The 9651-nt window shown below is 58.9% G+C and overlaps 1 protein-coding gene across 1 annotated transcript in view; it reads right to left on the minus strand.

The window, feature by feature from the left end:
* The window catches only part of CDH5 (cadherin 5), a 32560-nt gene extending 24729 nt beyond the window's left edge, over nt 1-7831 (minus strand). The window contains exon 1 of the mRNA XM_059667860.1: nt 7674-7831. The gene's annotated coding sequence lies outside the window, so the exon portion shown is untranslated. The remainder of the gene's footprint in view (nt 1-7673) is intronic.
* Nucleotides 7832-9651: the final 1820 nt, after the last annotated feature.

The following is a 9651-nucleotide window of genomic DNA, read 5'->3' on the forward strand; positions in this document are numbered from 1 at the left end:
CCCCTGTCAGGCAGTCCCTCCACGGCTCAGTCCCTCACTGAGTTCTGGAGACAACCTTCCCCGCTCTGTGTCCTTGGTCCCCCGCCGGAATGGCTCTCACTGTTGCTGGTCTCCATGTGCCTCAGTATCCCCCTTGTTCCCTTAGCCAACTGCCCAGCTCTCTAAGTATCATCCCTTCAACGTCTCTTAATTTTTTTTTTTTTTTTTTAAAGAGAGAGTAGAAGGGACGGGTAGAGACAGAGAAACATCGATGTGAGAGAGACACATCGATTGGTTACCTCCCGTAGGTGTGCCGACCAGGGCTGGGGAGAGAGCCTGCAACCGAGGTACGTGCCCTTGACTGGAATCGAACCCACTTGACTGGAATCGACCCTTCAGGCCGAGGGCCGATGCTCTAAACACTGAGAAAAACAGGCTAGGGCAACAAGGTCTCTTCATTTGAAACCCTGGGGGCAGTACTTTCTGCCAGGACCCTGTCTCACGCGGTGGCGAGGAGCACAGCTTTCTCTTTGCTGGGCCTGCGTGGATGGGCTCCTGTCCCAGGGCTGATAGCAGCCAGGAGCCAAACCAACCAACCAGCAAACAACCACACGGGACTTGGACAAAGCAGAGGCCACAGTCACCGGCCACGGCCACATGGCTCCCAGGGGACACCGACCCCTCGGGGGGCTCTGGCTGGCTCCACATACGAAGCGTTCTCTGAGGGCAGGAAACTCCCTTCGAACGATCCACCCGTGTCCAGTGAAGGCCCCAATATGAGCCCGGAGAGAAGTCCCTGGCACTGACCTTGCAGAGTCAGCCCGCATCCCGTGTGTCACCTGCAGGGGTGCCGGGGGAGGTCTGTGTGCTCAGCTCCCTTGTCAGCGAGCAGTTAGTGAGGAGGCAGGGCCTTGGAGGTGGGGCTTATAAAACCCTGTCTCCATCCCCCATGCTGGACCCTCGGGGAACATCCCGGGGGTGGGGGGGACAGCCCTTCCTTGCCTGGGCGGTGGAGGGGGGCTGGCCCTCCTTGAGCACCTCCTCAGTGGCCAGGGTCAAACCGTGATGCAGTCCTCGGGAATCCCATTTTGAAGGCGAGGCTCAGAGAGGTGGAGTGAGTCCTTCTGGGCCACACAGCAGCAGGGGGCAGAGCCAGGGTTTGAGTTCAGGCTGCCTTTCGCCCCCAGAGTGCTTTGCCCATCACCGCCCCCCTTCGTCTCTCTCCCCCTCCTCCCCGTAGTAATAATAAAAAACTCTTCTCCTTGCTGGGCTTTCATAGGTACCATCTCGTTCAGATTTCACACTATCCCCAGCGAGTAGGAATTCTCAGACCCATTTCACAGAGGAGGAAACTGAGGCCCAAGACAAACAACTCGGAAGCGGTAGATCTGAGACCCTCACCTAGATCTTTTTCTTTCTTTCTTTTTTTAAAATATATTTCTTTATTGATTTCAGAGAGGAAGGAAGAGGGAGAGAGAGATAGAAACATCAATGATGAAGAGAATCATTGATCGGCTGCCTCTTGCACGCCCCCCCACTGGGGATCGAGCCCGCAACCCAGGCATGTGCCCTTGGCTGGAATCCAGCCTGGGACCCTTCAGGCCGCAGGCCAATGCTCTATCCACTGAGCCAAACTGACTAGATCTTTTTCTAAAGGGTCTTTTCCATGTGAAAAGCCATGTTTATGTGTGTCTTTTGCCTTTCGTGTTAGAAATTTGGCCATCAACATGGTGCCCAGGGGCAGGATTTTACCAACACCTGCTCCTCTCCCTCCTGCGGCGGGAGAAGAAGTCAGGTGGCAGGAGTGACTGTACCCACCGCTGGAGGCAGCATTTTCCAGGGCTGCACCCCTGCAGGTGCCGGCAGGACCACAGCTGGGGTCGGTCCTATTTCAGCCCTGTCCTCTGCCACACACGGCAGGCATGTGTCTTGGTTGCTCTCCCCGTTTCCAGAGAGACCAGGCGCTGCGGGGTGGGTTCGGTTGTGACAGACACGCAGAGGGTTGTAGATGCTGGAAGTGATTTTCATGCTCAGAAATTCCTAGCGAGCAGCCTGGGGACTTGCGTCACGACTGCCTTGAGGGGAGAGAGGATGTGCGCTGCAGCTCAGATGTGGGTGCTGGGCACGCAGAGGCCAGGTGCGTGTCCCGGTCCCTGTCACCAGGATCTGGGACAATGCCCATCCCTGGACCCCCCCTGTGAGAGACTTTTGGGGGCAGCTCCAAATGGACTCCTGGGTGAGGGCGGGCCCTCGGTGCCCTCGGTCAGCCAGCAAACACTTATCGAGCACCAACTGTGGCAGGCGCTGGCTACACCCACACGGGGAGGAAACGCATCCCAGTGGGGAAGATGGATGCTGCATTTGATGAAAAATACAGTTTCAAACAGAGATGGCCCTAGCCAGTTTTGCCCAGTGGATAGAGCGTTGCCTGGCATACTGAAGGGTCCTGGGTTCGATTCCAATCAAGGGCATGTACCTCGGTAGCAGGCTCCTCCCTGGCTGGGGCCCTGGTTGGGACACATGCAGGAGGCAACCAATTGATGTATTTCTCTCACATCGGTATTTCTCTCTTCTTTCCCTCTCTCTTCTACTCTCTAAAAATCAATGGAGAAAATATTCCCGGGTGAGGATTTAAAAAAATTGTGATATGTGCTTTGATGGAGGGTGCAGGATGCTATGAGTGGGCAGAGGGAGGGGGTCGCTTGGAGGGGTCTGAGGGCGGCAGTCCAGGGAGAGTCCTGCCTCTCTCTGTGCTGCAGTGGGACATCAGGCAACCCCCCCGCCCCCCCGCTCCCTTTCTCTTCGTGGCTCCCACGTGCGGCTGGGGTTTGGCTTTGGAGGGGCTGCGAGATCTGCTTGGCTCTGTGCTCTTTAAAAGGAGGGACTAGGGGGTCACAGGGCACAGAGGGAGGGACGGGAACTGCTCTGTGTGTAGCTAAATCCACCCGAGGGAGCCTGGGCCCAGCTGCGAGCCACTCCGCGGGGCAGCCTGGCAGGTGCCCTGGGCTGGTCTGCCCCTCACATCGGGCGGACCCTGCTCCTTGACCTGACCAGGGCCCTGCTCAACCTGAGGTTTTAGGGACTAAGTTTAGGCTCTGGGTAGCTGTTGAGTAGCTGAGGGCCCTTGGGGGTAGGGCGGAGGACGCCTTTAGGTTGGGGATACACTCACCCTCAAATGTGGCTACACAAGTACACATCCCTGTCCCCAGGGATCAGCCCACACCAGCTCCTGAGATCGCTGCTGTCTGGTCTGGCCCCTGTGCTCCCACCCAGCACACCCAGAGTGTGTGGCCTGGCCTCCGAGCCCAGCCCCAGGCCCAGCCCCAGGCAGGGGAGGGGCTGGACACTTAGTCCCAGGACAGCCTCCTGCAGACTCTGGACTCTAGCCCGAGGGCCCGGGGTCAGGGCTGAGGGGCTGGGCCAGAGCATGCAGGAGGTGTGTCTTTGGGAGGGGGATTTGCTGCCCCCCCCCCCCCCTGCTCCCTGTGTGGCCCTGGCAGCTCTTCCCACCACTCTCCCACCCACCACAGTCCAGGGCAGAGGTTGGAGCCAGGGGATCCCCAAACTCCTTCAGGGACTCCCAAGTTGTCTGCTCAAGCCCCGAAATTTACAGCTGGGCATCGGCAGCCGCAGACCCGGGAGGACGAAGGGTGAGGCCCTGGAGGCCTCGGGGATGGGGTGTGTCGGGGCGGGACTGGGAAGCTATGAGCTGCTCCCAGTGCTTTCTCCGGGTTTGTGGCTCAGTTGAGCCCAGGAACCTGCTGGTGTGGGTCCCAGACCTGCTCCCCTGCCTTCTGCTTAGAGCTGACGACACTGACCGCACTTCTCCCCTGCTGACCACACCGACCACACTGCTTAGAGCTGACTCTGCTTAGAGCTGACCACACCACTCCCCTGCTGACCGCTGTCCCTGCTGACCCCTCTCCCTGGCTCCCCAACCCCCGCAGGATGAATCTAACTCCTGAGCCAGGGGTCAGAACCCAGCAGTACGGCGTGTCCCCTCTCCTCCCCTCCAGCCCTCCTCTTCCCCACCTCCCTGCCCCTTCCCTCCACGAGGAGAACAAGGCGGTTCTGGAACGCACAGGGCCCTTCCTCTTTCCAGCAGGCTTTTTGCATAGGCTGTTCCCTCGCCCGAATGCCCTTCCTTGCTGTGTCCCCTGCGTGAATGCTGTACTTCTTTTCAAGCCCCAGGCCACTTCCTCCGGGAGGCCTTCTGATTGACCTCTGCCCCTAGCACAGCCGAGTGTCTCAGACCAGGCAGGTCCGGGTCTGTCTCCACTTCATCTAACATCCATCTAATGTCCCTCTAACGTCGCTCTAACGTCAAGGCTCCGGACCTTGACGTGTCAGTGTCCCCGCCGCTGCCTGCCTCCCTGCCTCAGTCGTCAGTTCTGTTCTTGTCCCTGCATCCTTCCTCACTCTCAGGTTTCAAAACGAAGCTGCATATTTGCAGACAATACCTCGAGTGGGCAGAGCCGCGCAATAGTTGGTGTAACTCAAGCTCCTCCCTGTCCTCAAATAGCCATTTGGTGGCCGTGATGTTGTGAGACTCACCAACTTTAAGATTTGAGCCTTTGAGGACATTAAGGTGATCGTTTTGATGGGTCCCCGATGAACACACACCTGCCACAGTAGGGCTGGCGAAACGGAGCTCATGGGGTTGCCACTCATCCGCTCCTTGGTAGAAATCGCTAATCAACCACTGACCTTGAATTCAGGCCCTGAGTCCTCAATACAATCTTTTCCTTCTAATCCTCACCCAAGGAATGAGGATATTTTTCCCATTGATTTTTAGAGTGTGGAAGGGAAGGGGAAAAGGGAGGGGGGGGGGAGAGAGCTAGAGAGAGAGAGAGAGAGAGAGAGAGAGAGAGAGAGAGAGAAGCATAGACTGATTGCCTCCCCCTCATGCCCTGACTGGGCACGGGATCAAACCTGCAACTGAGGCACGTGCCCTTTACTGGGAATGGAACCCGAGACCCTGGGGTCTGTGGGTTGATGCTCTAACCATTGAGAAAACTGGCCAGGGCTCAATATAATCTTTGAAGTAGATTCTACCAGTTCACCAGAACTCGCCTGTGGTTTGAAACACATTTGTGCCCAGGTCTCTGGGCTCCAGGATCGTCCGGCCTGTGCCCGTGTCTCCTAATGGGGCATCTCCCAGCTTCAAGGAGGGAACACCCATCCTAGAGCCTGTGCCAGCCTCCTCCGGGCTTCCTGACTTGGGACCCTGAGGCCGTCGTGGGGGCAACAGAATGAGTGCCACCACCGGGTGCTTGTTTGAACCTGCCCAGTGCTCCTGAGCTGTGTGGCCTGAGGCCCATACCTTCCCCTGTCTGAGCTCCGGCTGCTTCATCAATAATAGCTGCCTCCCTAGTCAGGAGCATTAAGCGAAGTCGTGGGTTAGGAGCCTCGTATGCAGTAGGTGCTCAGTACATGTCTCGACCCTCCTCTACTCACTCCCTCCAGCCTAGAGGTTATGGACTCGACTGGCCAACTCACACCTGATCTCATTTCCTGGTTTTGCCCCGAGTCCATTCCTATGCCACTCTGTTCTTCTCCAGAAGGAAATCTCATTCATCCTCTGCCCTGCCTGGTCTGGTCCCCTGAGCCTTGCCGCTGCCTCCTCCTCCTCCTCCTCCTCCTCCTCCTCCTCCTCCTCCTCCTCCTCCTCCTCCTCCTCCTCCTCCTCCTCATATCTACACCTGCCAGGATCTGACTGTGATACTGTGGCCCCTCATGGGCAATCTGGAGGTCCCTGAATGAGTTTAGGGGTGTTTGGGTTCATTCTCTGTCCCAGAGAGAGAAGACCGAGGATCCGATTGTGGAGCCAGTATCCTACAGGGCTCCTGCTCTTCCTCCAGGAAGCCTGCTGTGATTTCTCCACCCAACATCATGTTGGACCTGGTTAGGTGGGCTTTCCAGTATCCAGCCAGAAGCCAAGCTCCTCAGGTCAGGATTTGTCTCCTAGAACATTCCTTTCATAAGGCTCCTGGCTCATCCTGGTCCCTGCTTCTATGGCTTGAACTGCAGGGTACAACCCTCCCCGACTTCTCCCCCTCTCCAGGCTCGACTCTGGAGTGTGGTAGGGGCTGTGAGGTGAGAAGGAGCTGGCCTCACTCGTCTCCTGCTTCCACCTCATACCGTAACCTTGGACTGACCACTTAGCCTCTCTCAGCCTCTGCGGTCCCATCTGTGCAATGGGCATGCTTTTAGTAGCTTCAGGGCCGCCGAGGGGGTGCAGAAAAGTGACGGATGGAGCAGGCATGGTCCGCACGGGAAAGGGCCCAAGCTGTCCCCCGAGCTGGTGGCCACTGTGCCCACCTTGCGTCCCCGAGGCAGCGGCAGAGCTGTGAGTCATCCAGCTTTGGGAGAAAATAAGCACAGCCCCTCCAGCTTCCTGCCCCGTGTCCGGCCCTTGTTCAGCGGCACAATCGCTCAGGTCCGACTCCAGGGCGGGCAGGTTAACCCCTTCAAGGCCAGTGGGTGGCTCCCCGGCCTCTCACCACAGGGGGCAGGGCTGTCTGACCCCAGATTCCTGGAGGTCACCTGCTGTCCTCTAGGGCTGAGCTCAGATCCTCTTGCCTTCACCTCCTCCCTCTTTCCTGCTGGGGACCACTGGTCTCGGGGGCCAAAACCATAATGACAGCCACAGCCACAGTCAGCTGGGGGGTGGCAGGCACATCCAGCTGCGATTTCTCGAAGATGCCCCACTGCGGCACCTCCTGGGGCCAGGTGTGCACTTTGCCTCGGACATCGACTCACGGAGAGACCGTGTGCTTCGTTTCACGGCGGAGAAAGTTGAGACACGAAGAAAGAGCCTGGGCTTTGGGGTACAAGACCTTGGTCCGATCCCCCCACCCCAGCTCTTACTTAACGTCTTCAAATCTCAGTTTCCTCCGCTGAGAAACGGGAAGGGCTATCTCTGGTGGGTGGTAGGACAATAATGCTCATCGCCTCCAGGGCCCACAGTGAGACGTAGGGAAGGCCCTGTCCTCCTTGTTCAGACCAGCAAACAGGTTTGACAACACGAGGTCGTTTTCCCAAAGTCACACGGGGAGTGAGTGGGAGAGCTGGGACCGGCACCCAGGACCGCAGTCCCCGGGGTGGGCTCCCACCCTAGGCCACTGCCTTCAAACCCTTTGAGGGGCCTCCCTAATATAGGCGGGCCATGGGAATCTGGGTGTCAGGGGAGAAAGTGGGCCCCACAGCTTCTAAGGCAGGGCCTCAGCTTGTCCATTCTGAAAATGGGGGCGCAGCGGGGCCGAGGCTCAGAGCTCCCCTTCCAGGGCCCCTCTCCCAGCACAGAGCCTTGCGGGACGGGCACGATGACACGCCCCAGGTAACCCTCTCCCCTGGGGAAGGGGCATTCGGGGGAGCCTAGGCCTGGGTGCCAGCCAGGCCATGGCGTGCTGGGCATCCTGCCCTCTCTGCGCCCGGCCCCGAAGGGAGTCACGAGTGGGACAGTCTATGTGGGGAGAGCCTAGTCCTCCCCCTCCCTCAGCCCTGAGGACGCCCGTTGGTGTACTTCCCAGCCCTGCTCTGTGCCAGGGGGAGACCGTCCGTCTTCCCTGGGCCTGGCTCGTCCCTGGGACCCCAACAGCAGCCATCCTGCGTGAGGGCAAAAGGCACCCCTTCCTGTCTTGGGCACGTGGCGATGGGTCTGGGCTGGATTGGGCCTGGGAGCGCTCACTCACCGAGCTGCAGGCGGAGAGGTGTCTGTGCTCCGTCAGTCCGCCAATCTGCCCGTCTGTCTGGCTGCGCGCTGTGCAGCCCGGCGGAGCTCCGCTGATGGAGGGGCGGCGAGGGAGGCTGCCGCCCTTCAGGTTTTCCAGCTGGCCCTGGTCCACTTCCCCCCGGGGCTGGTTTCCTGTTATTGTTTCTTTGTGAGGCCGCACTGGCTGCAGATAGGCAGGCCCTGCAGTGGGCGGCCACCTTGGCCCAGCCCGGCCGTGGCCAGCCCCACGGAGGCTGAGCCCTGGACCTGCCTGGGACACTCAGTTCACAGCCCAACCCCAGGCCTCAGATCTGGGGCCATAAGCTCGTCATCCTTCGTGTGACCCTCAAGAGCCGGTGTCATTTTATAGCTCAGGGCACTGGGGTCAGCCTGGGTCCCAGAGCCGGTTTTCCCAGGTGACCTCCTGTCCCACGGGGGGGAAGGGCAGACTTCGCAGGATCTGGGGAGGCTTCGGGGGCCTTGGGGGTGTGGTGGGCAGCAGAAGGGAAACAGACAGCAGCTCCTGGCCCTGGAGGGCCCGTCGGCTTCTCCCCTGTGGGGTGGCCATGGGTTCCCACTTAGAGTGCCAGCCTGGCCTCGTGTGGGTTTAGGAATATCGGATGGAGTCATGGGTCCTGGTTCTGCTTCTGATGTGACTGTGGGCCCGTCGTGTCCCCCTGAGCCTCAGTTTCCTCATCTGTAAAATGGGGATAATCAGAGCCTTTAACCCCACAGGGCTGTTGAGATAAATACGATTCAAATTGCAGATGGGAAGACAGGGACGCTGAGGCAGGACCAGAGCTCATGGGGGCCAAGGAACTGGGCGGGGGGTGAGGGTGGGTGTCTCAGATTCCTATGGGAGTCCTACGAGGAGCTTTTATAAACTACAGGCATCGGGGCCCCACCCCAGGCCAACTGGAATCTCCCCGGGCGGGCGCGCAGTGGGAGCCTGTCCTTTCAACAGCAGCCCCTGTTTTTCCATGGATGAATGAAGGGTTGGGAAGTCCCCGAACTGGTTCCATGACCCAGCTGGGCAGAGACCTGAGAGGGAGCGGCGGGCCTTGCCCAGGGGCACTCAGTAAGCCAGTGGACACTAGTTTGGAGATGGGGTATGGCGTGGGGGGGGGTATTTTTTGGGGAGGGGGAGATAAAGATTTCTCTGGGGCATGTTGAATGTGAGATGGCCCTTGGACACCCAGGTGGCAATGCCAAGTTGGCATTTGGAGATGGGTGGGTACAGGCGGCCTGGAGATGGGGTTTGGAAGCTGGGAGCTCCTTTCTGGCAGTACCTGAAGCCGTGGCGCGGATGTGCTTACGGGGAGGGAGGCTGGGGGCTCTGAGGTTTGTAGCTCTAGTGACGAGTGCCCAGGGAAGAAGGAGGGAAGCCGGGGACACCACGTGAGAGCGGGGCGTCAGCTGGGTCAGCCTTGGGGAAGCGAGCGTGGACTTGGAAAATGGAGGTCATCAGTGACGGTGGCAGAGGAGGTTAGTGGAAAGGAGTGGACAGGACAGAGGGGGCTAGTGAAGGGGGGGGGCGGTGAGGAAGTGGAGGTAGATGTGGTCACCGCGCCTGCCCAAGACTTGCAGTGAATGGGGGCAGAGAGGTGGGAGGCTCTGTTGTTCGTTTGCTGTTAATCCTCACCTGAGGATATTTTCCCATTGATTTTTAGCGAGAGTGGAAGGGAGGGGGACAGACACACAGAGAGAAACATCCATGTGAGAGGGACACAGCGATTGGTTACCTCCCTCACCCGCCCCAACTAGGGCCGGGGATTGAGCTTGCAACCCAGGTACATGCCCTTGACCGGAATCAAACCCAGGACCTTTTAGTCCGCAGGCTGACGCTCTGTCTACTCAGTCAAACCGGTTAGGGCTGGTGTGTGTGTGTGTGTGTGTGTGTGTGTGTGTGTGTGTGTGTGTGTGTGTGAAGCGATGTTTATGTGTCGAGGGGTTGCCCA

This window comes from Myotis daubentonii, chromosome 15, assembly GCF_963259705.1.
Source record: "Myotis daubentonii chromosome 15, mMyoDau2.1, whole genome shotgun sequence".
Classification (NCBI taxonomy): domain Eukaryota; kingdom Metazoa; phylum Chordata; class Mammalia; order Chiroptera; family Vespertilionidae; genus Myotis; species Myotis daubentonii.